Source organism: Taudactylus pleione, unplaced genomic scaffold, assembly GCF_031769625.1.
Source record: "Taudactylus pleione unplaced genomic scaffold, aTauple2 ptg000370l, whole genome shotgun sequence".
Lineage (NCBI taxonomy): Eukaryota > Metazoa > Chordata > Amphibia > Anura > Myobatrachidae > Taudactylus > Taudactylus pleione.
The window spans coordinates 8773436-8787229 of record NW_028284771.1 but is presented as its reverse complement, the minus strand read 5'-3'; the positions used below and the strand labels follow the sequence as shown (position 1 = coordinate 8787229).

The 13794-nt window shown below is 43.3% G+C and overlaps 1 long non-coding RNA gene across 2 annotated transcripts in view; it reads right to left on the bottom strand.

The window, feature by feature from the left end:
- Positions 1-13794, bottom strand: part of LOC148508374 (uncharacterized) — a 135452-nt gene that overhangs the window by 98071 nt on the left and 23587 nt on the right. For both annotated transcript variants that reach the window (XR_015869594.1, XR_015869593.1), the window contains exon 3: positions 574-613. This is a non-coding gene — a long non-coding RNA (uncharacterized LOC148508374). The remainder of the gene's footprint in view (positions 1-573; positions 614-13794) is intronic.

Here is a 13794-nt window from a genome sequence, read left to right as displayed (position 1 = left end):
CGAATTATTATAAAGAGGTGCTCAAATCCAAGTCATGTTAAAAATAAATGAGACATGTAGGGGAAACTGGAGATTTAGACAAAGTACATTTTTATAAGACAGAAAAAAGGGCACAAGCTGATTAATGGTCTATTACAAAGTTATTGGCATATACAAATGAACATCAATTTTTATATTAAGCTATATACAATATTAACATGTAGGAGTGTGGATCTGTAATCTACAAATGATGGAGTCATCCATTTCATATTTGCTTACTCTCCAGGAATATCTAGGAGACCCCTTGGACTCCCAAGGAGTAGATCACTCTAACGCATCCAGCCCACTTCTTAGTGAATGGGTGAGATAATTGTGCAATTACACTATTCTCAAAAGAGCCAACATCATGATACCTTTACAAGGTACTATTTCCTAGTGAACACACAGGCTACATTCTCATTGATTCAGCCCACAGAAAAGTCTTCTCCTATTGTGAGTAGGAGATAATATCTATTTTGTAGCATTAAAAGTGGACCTACCAACGTTATACACTTTATTACACAGACTCACCACACTATCACAAGCAACACTCACGTTCCTGCAGAAATCTCCTTTATCTATTGAAATCTTCCACCTGCAATATAGAAGTAAAATTAATACATAGTTACAATAATTATCTTCCTGCAAGATAACAAAAAAATGCAGTTTCTATTCCATTACATTCACTAATATCAAATATTAAGGGACTGATCCAAAGTATGATTTACGACAGTATGTGTATTGTAAATTCTGAAAATTAGCACATGCTGGACATGCACAAATGCAGATTTATTTGCATCTAACAATTGCACCTCCAGAAGTGGAACACACACCTCCCAGAGTCCCAACATTTGTGCCAAGGGAGTTTTGACGTAGTGTACAAGCTGGAGAAGAGAGTGTAGCGTCATGTCACACCTCATTTCGCATCGGTAGTGGATAGATCCACTTCAGTAGATGTATCCTGATGTCATTAGTTACTGTCCAACATCATTAGTTACTATCCACGTGGACATAGAAGGGGAATATAAACCTGTGGCGAGCAAAGAGAGCCACAGTGCCCGAAGTGTGGTGAGCAAAGCAAGTCCACAAAAGGACACATTTCTTCTTTTGGTGGCCTTTATGGGCATGGAACCACACTTCCGCTCTCATTCCACTTCACTTCCAGGTACATCTACTGAAGGGGATCTATACACTACCAGTTCGCATCACATAGGGTGCATGATCACAAATCACACTCCAGTTGCTTGTCAGGCTGGGGGCATGCCTAGCGAACTGGAGCTGCTGAGCCCCCTCAGCAGAACTCCCTGCCTGTTGCGCTGTCTGCAGCCTCTGCTATGTTGCATTGAGAAAGAGCTGTGATCAGGAATCACTGCGAGTGCCAGCAGGACAGTTTCTAGCTAAACTAGCTCCCTTAAACTTGAAAACTGTTGGAGTAGAGGTACTAATTTTTAAACTCTGGAAAGAGCCATAAAAAAATAATGTGTGGTTATGCAAACAGTAGCAAGTATAGACAGTAAAGGATCAAAATACAAAATGGCACCCTGCATATAACATAATACAAGCTATATCCAGAAATCTAGAACTGGCTGTGCCAATTATATTACATCAATCTCTAACTAGTTCCACAGTATGTCAGCCTGCATCTATTACAATGTACAGTACTAGCCTGAGAGCAATATCACATTATACAAGCTTATGTCCATTACCACATTACATCACATTATACAAATTTCTGCCTATCATGAAATTACACAAACCTGTTTCTTTCAGTCATATCATACTAGCCTGTGCTCTCATCAGATTGCATTAGCCTTTGTCTAAAAAGTAACACTATATAAGACTTAGCTGCCTCATTACCACATTGTAACAGCTACCATAACATTGGGACTGACACAATAGAATAATTACAGTTAACAGGTATCACTGCTCTCTCCTACCCCTTCTTGGAGCTTTGTCTACCTGGTGCTGCTACTGACGTCTTAAGCTTAGCAGCTGCTTGGCTGGATCCGGGACTATTGGGACCCTGTTTAGAAAAGAGATAGGTACTGGCTCATCTAATGGAAAGAAAAGCAACTAGTGATACTTCACCAACCAGCACCAATATTAACTCAATAGCACCAATGTTTAATAATTTGGCCTCCTTCCGGAGATCAAATTAGTAGCTTTCAATCTTATAAAATAACAGAAATTGAGTGTGCCCAAGACTAATGACTCCCCTTCCAATGTATAGAGCTGTCAGTCCCATTGGAAGGAAGACGGTATATAAGTTATGTATACCTTCACTTGATTCAAAACATCTCCCATTTAGACCCCTCCACTGTGTACAAGATCTGCATCTCTCACCCACAATTTTTACCTTTTCCCATTCAGTGCCACAGGACTTTTTTGAGCTATACCCCTACTCTACACAACAAAGCATTCCAAAATGTCAGGTAAGCTTTTTCAATTCCCAAAGTAGCCTCTTAATCTCCCTAGGCTATTCTACTCATCACCACTCATATACACAGTTTATATATATCCCGGGTATATATATACACAAGTACATATTCTTAAAAAAAATGAGTGTCAATGGAAAATCGGACTTTTTGGGGCAATTTGATAAAAAGGCCATTACAATATTTTTTTAACGGGAGTACATTTTAATTAAAATTATAAACAAAAACAACAAACTAAAGTCCAAAACATTGAAGATAAGATTAAATACCATTCATCTTGCAGTTCAAACATAGAATGTATCCATCATACTAATACATACATATCAAGTCTACCATATATGTAATTTGCAGAACACATACAATGGTACCAGATATAGTATACTATACAAACAAACATACAAAACAATAGTAACTTCGGTGCAGACTGAGAAAAATATCATATTGTACAGAGTATATAAAACATTTCCCAATTTATAAAAAAAAAAAAAAACAGTAGACCATAAGAATGTATTATCTTCCATTTACCAAATGTGATAAAAAGGCATATTTAACTACAGTAGATAAATATCAGTTGTAACGAGCTCTTAAAACCCACTACTTCATTAAAGCCTTCCAGCTCTCATCCTAACTTGCTGCTACATCTTCCTTCCTACCCCAGGTAGGACAGGGAGTTACTTAGTCCACTTGATTAATTTTGAACGTCCCTCAAATACTGTGGCTGAGATTTTAGATAGTGGCTCTGTAGTGTTCAATACCCTTGACATAGCTAAGGTGTTTTTTGTTGTAATTTGAATCCGTGTATTTATCGAGGTTGTCCTGCTGAACTAGTGTCTTATGTTGCATTTATAGGTTTGCCTTCCCTGTCACAGGAAGGTGCTCCTTTCTTGGATGCTCCTTTCTCAGAAGAGGAGATGGGGGTTGCTATTGGATCCATTCCGGGGGTCAAGGCTCCAGGGCTAAATGGTGTCCCAATGGAGTAATTTAAAACACATGCTTACATTTTTGTCCTGCAACTACTGGCATAAGTTGTTTGAAGAAGGTATATTTCCCCCTCCCATGTTAGAAGCATTGATAATAGTACTGCCCAAACCTGGGAAGGATCCCAGGTTGCCAGACTCTTACCATCCTAAATCATTAATTCCTAATATTGCTAAAATATTGACAAAAATATTATCTATCAGGTTGAATAGGGTAATTGCTAGCTTGGTCCGCCCAGTCCAAAGCGGTGAACATCAGACGTCTTTATACTCATAATCAGGCCTCCCACAGGGATGTCCTCCACGGCTATTGTCTCTGTAGATGCAGCTAAGGCATTTGACTTCTTGGAGTGGCCTTTTCTATGGGTGGTCCTGAAGGGTTTTGGGATAGGTCCAGTGTTTATAAAATGGATGAAGCTGTTATATTTTGCTCCCTGTGCCAGAGTGCCCATCAACTGAGATATTTCTCCCTTTTTTCCCATAGCTAAGGGCATGTGTCAGGGTTGCCCCCTGTCTCCGGCCCTATATGCATTAGCAATAGAACCGTTGGCCTGTTTGTTGCGAACAAACCCAGGCATTGGTGGTCTTAGGTTGGGGGACAGGGAGGATAGGGTGGCATTATATGCGGATGACATATTGCTATTTTTGTCTAACTATTCCACATCTTTGCCGATTGTTCTCCAGCTGATGTCCATGTTTGCTAATTTTTCTGGCTTATTCACAAATTGAGAGAAATCACATATCCTTCTCTTACGAGGGGCCTGTCCAGACTGCCCTTTATGGTCACTTCCTCTTTGCTGGGTAGATAAGTTTAAATATTTAGGAATCTGGATAAGTAACTTCTCATCAGATTATAATGCCTTAAATGTCCAGCCACAGCTGGAGTATTTAAAGGCCAAAACCCGATCTTGGAGAAAACTGACCCTTACCTTAACTGGTAGAGTCAACCTGCTCAAAATGGTAGTCCAGCCTAAACTTCTTTCATCAGTCTCCTGTTTATCATCCAATATCAATTTTCCGTAAGGTCAAGGGCTTGATTTCCTCTCTGTTCTGGGTTGGTAAACATGCTCAAATCAATTATATTACCCTTACTAGAGCCAAATCTGATGGTGGTCTGGCATTGCCTCATTTTTAGTTCTATTATTATGCGGCTCAACTTTCACATTTAAGGTTCTGGCTGCAGGACACATCGGTTAGTGCTGCTCTGCATACTTTGTTAGTAACTTAAGCATCCCCAACACATACGCCCTTGCAGGCCCTTTTTACTGGCAAGGAATACAGAATGGACCCCCAGTTACTCATGCAAGCTGTTAAAATATGGATGGTGATCCACAAACTTCTTGGTTATATAGATATTGAGCCTGATACTCCCTTATGGAATGCTAAGGAGCTACCAAAATTATCCTTAGAGGCTGGGAAAGTATGGGGTAGCAGAGGAATAGCTTCACTGATACAGGTCTATGATGGTACTGTGTTGAAATCATTTGCCCAATTGTGTAGTGAATTTAATCTTCCTTCCATGCTATTCTATAGATATTTACAGCTTAGGCATGCTTTAAATGTTCAGTTTGCGACACAACTCCGACTTTACAGGACTCTGCGCTCAAGCTAATTTTGTTGCCCTTTGGTCCTTGTAAATCTCTTTTGTATCTTTAGAAGAATGAAAAGCATTCATAATAATCTAGCTGGTCTTAAACAATAATGGGAAGTGGAGGTTGGCCCAATGTGTGATGAATACTGGACTATGGTAGTCCAAGAGAATATATACGGCAGCTATCAGATTTCAGCAAATTTAATTATTCTGGTATCTCCTTCAATTTGGGGGTCGGGCTGATGATATTTGCCCAAAATGCATGAGTTCCCAAGGGACCTTTTGGCATCTTCTGAGTTCTTGTCCAAAGGTACATAGTTTCTGGGGTAAGGTGATTAGAGCGATTGCTTCATCAGATATACCTCAGTCTGTATTAACCCGGTGGTTTGTACTCTTGGTATCTTGGCTGAGGATGTTTTTAACAGGTACACTAAACAATACATTCTTAATTTTTACACCTTGGCCAAGGTCTGTATTGCAAGAACTTGGATGGCTACTACAGGTCCTGAGTTTCAAAAGTGGTTTGCTCTAGTAAATACAACAATATCCCATGAAAAACATTTATATATTACTCGTAAAGCTGAATCCAAGTACAGGATTTGGAAGAGATGGCTACAATCTAAATATGCCAAAATGCTGTTGAATCAGTCCGAGCTGCCTGTAGTATAGCTTACGGATTTGTATCTGGATTTTGGGTTATACTATTATTATTATTATTTTTATTATTATCATCATCATCATCATTTATTTATATGGTACCACAAGTGTTCCGCAGCGCCTTACAAAGTACATAAATAAGTAACCAGCGACTTACAATACAATACAATACAAAGCAGGACACGGACATGGATAATGAACATTGTTATATTAGCGACCTTTACACCCACATAAGCAGCCAAGTGTTAGATGCCCTAGTGGGGAGTTAGAGATAAATTAAATTACAGTAGGGAGAAGGACAAGAGTGTAGAGGGCCCTGCTCGAAAGAGCTTACATTCTTTAAGGGAGGGGCAGGCAAACAGGAGTGACACAGGTCAATAACCATTGTGAGCGGGGAATGATCAGATATACCCCTTGTATATTTGAAAATCATATGTAGTAAATTATGAGAGACCAAGGCTAAGTCTGGGTACACACTATACAGATATATCTGCAGATCGAGTGATCTGCAGATGATGGTTGTTCATATACATTAAACAAACATCATGTGTTCTGTGTGTTGGAGGGGTGCGGGTCCCACTGGCCGGGGGCGTGTCGCGCCCCCTTCCCCGCAGCTGCCGCTGCAAGTGTACAGACGGTTGGCTGACCGCCCATACACACCGGAGCACGATGCCCCAATATGTCTGCAGATCACGACGTCGTTCACAGACATATCGCTGGTACACACTGGCCGACGGACATCCGATATATTGGCCGATCAATTGATCAGTCAATATATCTGCCAGTGTGTACCCAACTTAAGTCTATTCTCGAAAAGGAGTGATATGTATAGGAAAAACAAGAAAATTGGCGAATATCGGGATGTGTCATCCTTCAGACATCATGCCAGCCAAGGGCAGCTATATAATTGGAGAATTCGCTTCCGCTCTGCATCAGAGGTACATTTGACTCCCACCATCTATCGAGGGCCGGGTTACACATATTATTGAAACCTCCAAGACATATTACTGATATAGATGGGGAATTAGCCTCGTAATCTGCAGCCTTTTTTAGTATCTCATACAAAAAAGGAGGAGAGCTGTATATAGCTAGAATAAAGAGGGCAATTTAATTAATCTTGCAATCAAGAAACACGTATCTACCCCCCCTGGATCAGTGCACACTGAATTTAATTCAAAAAGGACTGTTTTTTTTTTTTATTAAAATAGAGACTCCCATGGAAGCTGACGTAAAAAAGGCATGAAATGCCCACCCCACCCACAGCCTTTTAAGGAAAGCAGCTTACTCCAAATTATATCAGGGTCATATTGTTTCAAATGTTTAAGGACCAGGGAGTGCTTGAACTTATCGTTTATACCTCTAACATTCCAAGTTAACAATTTAGATGTGACATCTTAAATTGAATGGCAGACTTTGTTGTATGTTCTGATAAACTGAACATTAATGCCCATATACTGAGAAACCAAATGTATACTAAACCATACCCAGTGCTCTGCAATCTTCTCACAAATATAAAAATTTTCAAAGAAAGGAAAAAATAAATAAATAAAGGGTATAGAAAACAACAAAAGAAAAGAGGGAAAAAAAAACTAAACTTTCCCTCCCTGTACACCTCACCCAACCTAGGCATATTGAAAACCCTAAACCATATGAAAAACAGGAAAAATTAAGACAGAAAAGCCTTAAGAAACTAAACATAAAAAAGTAACAAAAATATAAAATCCCCATGTAACATGTATTAAGTATCAAAGAATTATACATTATAGAATTATGGTGATGTAGCCACATATAACAACAATAATAAAATTATGCAAACCAGTATGGAGAAGTAAGGCAGAGGTGAGGCCTCAATAGTAACTAGAATACAATTTTTTTTGTTCGGCCTCCTGGCCTCTCACATAGTTGTGGGTGACCACCAACAGCTATTGCGAGCGGCCAGGTTGATGGTCGCGATGGTTAAGACCATCGCGACCATCGAGCTTGCGACGAGACCCTTGTGGTAGGGTCTCCTGGCCGCAAGCCCCAGAGAGCTTCTGGCTCTAATAGAGCCAGAAGGTCTCCCACTGACATCACTGGTGATGTCAGTGGGGCCGCCCTCAAACGGCAGGCGTTCCTTCGGGAACCCCTCCGTTTGGCCAGCCACCCCCCCTGCCTGCCTACCAAATGGGGCGAGCTGTCAATCACCATCGATAGCTCGCCCCCTTTGGTGCGAGACTCGGAGTGACGGAGCACCCGTCGCTAGCCGGGTCTCGTGCATGCGAACGATGGAGCCGGCTCTATCGTGCGCATGCCCAGTGGGCAAACATCGACCTGGTTGCGAGCGCTCGCGACCGGGTCTGAATCAGGCACTCTGTCCAAGATGGTATCCACAGGGAGAGTGCACAGGCCAGAGAGAGGGATCAGGCTCACCGGGACCCGGATCAGCACCGTCTAGCACCCAGAAAGGTCAGTATAGTAAGGGGCAGCCGCACCACTGTTTTAGGGCCAGTGAGACCCGTGCAGGATGGATTTACAGAATAGTTGCCATGGGGGCTCCTGAGTGTAGCTGCCTACTCCATCGCTGCCATGGCCACGCCCCCATTACATTTTATTTATTTTTACACATCATAAGTAGTAGTGGTAGATATTGGGCCTCAACCTATATTTCCAATGGGAATGCCTTTGCATGTTCCAGGCTTTATAGAGGAAGTGGAATTTGTTGCTGCAGCTTATAAAATGTCAGCAATATCCGATATGGACCATGCTTTCCAACTTTTTGGTGATAAAATGATTTACACCCCTGCCCATCACTGTATCTCATCAAGCAGCAGGGGATACGCCATGTTTACACAATTCGCATAACGGGTCTCACCGCTGCTCAATTATGTGAATCACAGCCTTGCACAGTGAATGACGTATATTGTGTCAACATGGCCCCACCAACTTCACAATAAAGACAAACAGGATCCTGGAGGCTGGACCCCCAAAATTTTGATCTTTCCTGAAGTAGGCAAGTATGGTAAGTTCTGATGTAATAACACAGCCTCCCTTACTGATTAATATAACTTAAAAGTGATGCTCAAAAATGTAAATTATTAAAAGAGATTAGTTATAATGACATACGCTGGACCCACAATTTTGTGAGTGTTGCCAGACTAATTTTACAGAAGCAAACATGGAATAGGGGCAGGGCAGTAGGAATGGGTGTACCAGTAGTGCCATCGCCAAGGACACAGGGCCCTGGGGATGGCACTGTCACTGCCCCACGACCCCTGCATATGGATAGCACGATGCCTGAAATCGCACCATGCAGCCAGTAGCGATGCTTTAGTACTGCTTAGAGCGTCCAGGCAGCTCTCCACTTTCCACTGCCACTATCACCAGCCCTTTGCGGGTTTGGGGGCGGAGATGGTACAGGGCAGAAGTGAGCCCCACTCCACCACTGAAAAGGCCCCCACTGACTCTTTAAATAACGGAAAATAAAGATATGTTATAAAAATTAGACTTCTAGAAATCCCTAGGGGCAGATGTCTCATTGCCAGCATGTTATCCCTGATGAGCATAATAGCTTATCACAACAATATGAAATTATTTTTCAGGGTATGTATCAAATATACCTTTCAGGGACATAGAGGGAAATGTATTAAACCTTATAAAAAGTGGAGCGGTTGACAAGTGGAGAAGCTTCCCATAGTAACCAATCAGCTTGTAGCATATATAAAGCACATTCTATAAAAATATAGGTAGAAGCCAATTGGTTGCTATGGGTAACGTCTCCATTCTTTAAAGGTTTGATACATTTCCCCCATGGGCTCTGATTAGAGACCATGCTGTGAAGAGAAAAATGAATAGTGATTGCTTGTGCCAGGGTTAACAAAGTTGCGCATTATGTTAAAGTTATGAATAGGATAACTACTCTGCAGGGGATGCACTCATGATGTTGACAATCAGAATGTTGATATTGTCTCAATGTTGACATGGTTGAAATGATGACCGTGAAAATGTTGACTTTCACAATGTGGACAGGGACATAATATCGATATGGTCAGTGTGTTGATAGTGCATGTTAGTCTTAGGTATAGGATTAGTGTTGGGGTTGGAATTAGGGTCAGGGTCATACTTGCTTACATTCTGATTTTCGGAGAGGAGACGGAGATGGGAGGCGAGCCACCCTCTCGCTGTAAAATTCCTCAAATCCCACATATATGAAGAGGGGGCAGGCCAAATGCTGCAATTCTCATAGAATCATGTCATTAGGCTCCGCCCCTACTTACGGACCGCTGATCCCTGGGAAAATTCTCCCCATTCTGCCCACTTCACCAGGAAGTGGGCGGGATGCGGGAGAGGTGCCTACTCTAACCGAGGGTGCGGGGGGTTACCAGAAAAATCAGGAGCCCCTCACAGGCTCCTGAAGAGTAGACAAGTATGGTTAGGGTTACTGGGGTCAGGTCCGGCAATGGGGGTACAAAGGGTGCAGCTGTCCCGGGCCCCCAGAGGTTTAGAGGGGCCCCAAGGTTTAGAGGGGCCCGAGCTTTGATGGCTGAAAGAAGGGCTACAGTACCACCGGCTAAGGTAACCCTCCCGGTGACTCCTCCCTCCATTGGGTGACTCCTCCCCTGGCAACCCTTGTCACCTAGTGTGGGCATATTAATGACTATCCTGATGATGCGGTGGCGCCATTATGTACAATGCTGTGCCGGAACTCCTGTCCCAGCCTCCTTTCCTGCTGCCACGGCTACTGAAGAGGAGCTATAGAAGGAGGCAAAAGATGTGGCTGCAAACAAAAGCAGCTGCAACACCCCTGCAGGCATCCTCCTCTTAGAGAAACAGCTTTGTGGTAAGTGGACTTTTACATATGTACATATATACATACCTACATACACACATATATATATCCCTGATTTTCCCTATCTACTCTGATTACAGCTGCAGTAAGTTAGTGCTGCGCATGCGGTGTTACGTTCACAAAAGTGGCACATGTGCAGCACTGATTACAGCTGCGGTAACTCTGTGTCTATCCACCCCCCCTCACCCACCTATCTGGCCGCTTGGACCCTGACAGGCTGCCGCCGCTGACCCCGACCTCCCGCCTGGCTTGCTGTTTTTGTTTTTTCTTTTACTTTACTGTGTTCTTGCGGGAGAACACAGTCAGAGCAGCAGCCGGAGCCGAAGGAGGGACCAGGGAGTGACGGAGCGAGCCGGAGGAGGACCTGCCTGAAAGCAGGTAAGCGTAACCCGCTATACACCACCTGAGAGTGGCGTATAGTAACACCATCATATTCTGAAAATACATGATTTTCTGAATTTGATGAATAGCCTAATTTCTTCATCCCCATACTAATGTACTAATGTACTAATGTATGGGGAATAGAGATGAGCGGTTCGGATTCTGTGGAATCCGAACCGCTCCGAACATAGGGGATCCGAGTTCACCCGAACCCTGTTCGGGTGTTCCCCGCCTGACTCTGATTACCGTTCGGGGCCGAACGGCGGCCACCTGATGTCGGATTCTCACTAGAGAATCCGACATCATACTACAGGGGGCCTGCTACTGGGGGCCCTACTACTGGGGGGCATACTACAGGGGGCCTGCTACTGGGGGGGCCTACTACTGGGGGCATACTACTGGGGGGGCATACTACAGGGGGCCTGCTACTGGGGGGCCTACTACTGGGTGGCATACTACAGGGGGCCTGCTACTGGGGGGCCTACTACTGGGGGGGCATACTACAGGGGGCCTGCTACTGGGGGGCATACTACAGGGGGCATACTACAGGGGGGGCATACTACAGGGGGGGCATACTACAGGGGGCCTGCTACTGGGGGCCTACTACAGAGAGGGCATACTACAGGGGGCCTGCTACTGGGGGGCCTATTACTCGGGGAGCATACTACAGGGGGCCTGCTACTGGGGGGCCTACTACAGGGGGCCTGCTTATGGGGGCATACTACTGGGGGCCAGCTAATGGGGGGCATACTACTGGGGGGACATACTACTGGGGGCCTGCTTATGGGGGCATACTACTCAGGGGGGCCTGCTAATGGGGGGCATACTACTAGGGGAGGCATACTACTGGGGAGGGCATACTACTGGGGGCCTGCTAATGGGGGGCATACTAGTGGGGGCACTGCATAGGGGGCCCTACTACTAAGGGGACTGCATAGGGGGCACCACTACTGGGGGCATTGTGTAAGGGACACCACTGCTGGAGGCATTGTGTAAGGGGACACTATTGCTGTGGGCATTGTATAAGTGGCACTGCTACTGTGGGCATTGTATAAGGGGCATTACTACTGTGGGCATTGTGTATAAGGGTCACTACTGTGGACATTGTGTAAAAGGGCACTACTGTGGGCATTGTGTAAAAGGGGTCACTACTGTGGGCATTGTGTAAAAGGGGCACTACTGTGTGTTGTAACATAAATAAGAGACACTACTTTATGGTGTAATGTGAATCAGGGGCACTGAGTGCGGTGTAATGTGAAAAAGATTGTGCACTGTGACTCCTAGGGCCGTAGCCCACTTTGTAAACAAGTACTGTGATTCTGCTGGCCGTACCCCACTGGGTGGGTGCACTACTTTTCATTTCTGCCGCTGCTGTGTGGCAATGTGTCATAGATGTGCTTTATACTGTGGTGTCTGTGTCGTTGTGCCGCTGCTTTGTCGCTTAGTAACCAGTCAGCTCACTGCAACCTTTGGCCAATAATGTTGAAAACAATATTATAAGCTGTGAGGTGTTCTAAATTGACTGGAAATTAATGTTATTGAGGTTAATAATACTCTAGGAAGAAAAAAAAGACCAATTTATGTGATTTTAGCTTTTTTTGTCAATTTTTGTAAAAAAATCCAAATCCAAAGCCAGTCACCGCAGTTTGGCAAAGGCAAATCCAAATCCAAACGACGAATTAGAACCAAATCCAAATCCGGCAAAAATGTTCAGGCGCACATCCCTAATGGGGAGTGTGGAAATTAACCAGGAGATATCAGTGTTAGGTGTGTTAATGAATACTAAAAAACGGTAATTAAAGAAAATGTCCTTAAAACCGTTATTTTAGTGTTGATAAATAGGCCCCATAGTAACTTAGGTTTAATGAGCAGATAGATTAACCTTTGAAGCATATGAACATTCTGCAAGTGAGAACCCAAAAGCTCTAATGGAAATATAATTTTTCCCTGAAACTTAATTCTGCTTCTTGGATTCTTTCTCAATTATGTTGTGATAATTAATTAACAAAAAAGATCTGTGCAATATGAAAAAAATATATTATTGCACATATTGCTAAAGACTATATGGCTGATTTTTGCATTAACTACTTTGTGGCTTCATGCCGCCCTTCCTCTCCACAATTGGGCCTGATTCTGAGGCGGAAGCAGCTCTAGGCCGCAAATAGTGATTTTATTACGCAAACTGTGCAGGTGCAGAAGCAAATTGACAGAGTTTGGGGTATATACAGGTGATTCTGAATCAGACGATGTTGGTTGGACCTTTTCAGCTCTGAGTGGCATCTGGTCACGAACGTTTAAGACGCACGTAAGAGATTGGTCTCATGAGAGTGTCATGGGCTATTCTGATGCGCGGATATCACGATGGAAAGCGTGACGGATCTCTTGAACCCAGCATGGGTCAGGTACATGTGTCAGTGGGAATGATGGTGGTTGCAGCTGTGGACAGAACAAGAGCAGGCGGAGCGGCTTCTCACTTGAAGCCGCAGGGATACGCGTAAATCTGGCTTCCGTCACTTCGAACAATTATAGCCACTTTGTTGTTCTATATTTGTTATAGAGAAAACAGTTATAAATAGGGAAACATCCTTTTTCCATGATTCAGCCCTTAATTATTTTTACACATTAGCGCTAAACCAAATATTTCTCACAAATACCTAAAGTAATGAGCTACTTTGTCCAGGACAAGGGGTAGTAGGAGAAATATTAACACGACACTTATACAGAGTGTGTGAGTGTTACACAATGATTGATGTGGCTCTGTCCAGCTAGGAAGGGATTAGGGAAATAAAATGCTTTGTTTATTTATGTATGGACGTTTTCCCTTGTATTTAATTTCTTTTTATTTTTTTGTACTTTCATGATCCTCACAATAGCTTACTTGTTCTAACAGTTATTGGGGTCCCTTGACGA